The following is a 958-nucleotide window of genomic DNA, read 5'->3' on the forward strand; positions in this document are numbered from 1 at the left end:
AAAAAGTGGATACCAGGTATCGTGCGTGACCAGCAGGGAAAGCGCATGGTCACAGTGGACACGACTCAGGGAACGGAACGGCGGCATTTTGACCAAGTGCGACGGCGGGACGTTACGGTCGACGAATCGTGCGACACCGACACGCTATCGCCCCGTCAAGAGCTTTCGGGCGAAAGCGCAAGCGATTCGCTGACTCCGGCAACTCAACCTTTGCGGCGCTCAACGCGACAGCGCCGTCCTCCAGATCGTTTGAACTTTTAAGAAGGGAAGAAGCTGTGGCATCGGAGACTACCATCATCATCACGAGCAAGCATCACGGCTCGCCGGCTGCGTGTTCGGCTCGTGACGCTCGCGCTACGAGTGAACTCGGGTGTGCTTTTGTTCCATGCTGATGTGGAATAAAGTGCCACAGAAGTGCTACCAACTGACTACCAGTGCCTGGTAAATCTCTTATACATGACCCTTCTAGAACATTTCTGAAATCTAGAAAGATTGCCGAGAAAGGCATCCGTTCCGAGCTGCATGTCACTACGCTGTCGGCATACTTGACTGCTTCTAATGTTCCGAAAGGTTTACAACTAAGAATGAAACCGGCAACTTGCGATCTTTCTGCTTCACACAAAGCCAAGTGGCAACAGGTACTAAGTGACGCCTCTGTGGAATTGCTGCGCATAGTTATTGATCACTACAAATCCCGTACGCTTTGCCTTCATAACGAGGAAGCCCGCCTCACTGCTCAGTTGGGGTCTCGTGAGACTGAATTCTTGGGAGCCTATAAGCGTAAGAAGAAGAATAACTTAAGCGCGCTCAAACGCAATAAATTCATTCGCGACGGCGTTGACCCTTCTATATGTACCGCTAATACAAATAATGCCCCTACTCAGTCGTCAGTCAGAAGTATGCCCACTGAACCAAGCAACAATGTTATAAACCTATCCTCTATTACTTTTTCTGGGGC

Source organism: Rhipicephalus sanguineus, unplaced genomic scaffold, assembly GCF_013339695.2.
Source record: "Rhipicephalus sanguineus isolate Rsan-2018 unplaced genomic scaffold, BIME_Rsan_1.4 Seq1139, whole genome shotgun sequence".
NCBI classification, from domain to species: Eukaryota; Metazoa; Arthropoda; class Arachnida; order Ixodida; family Ixodidae; genus Rhipicephalus; species Rhipicephalus sanguineus.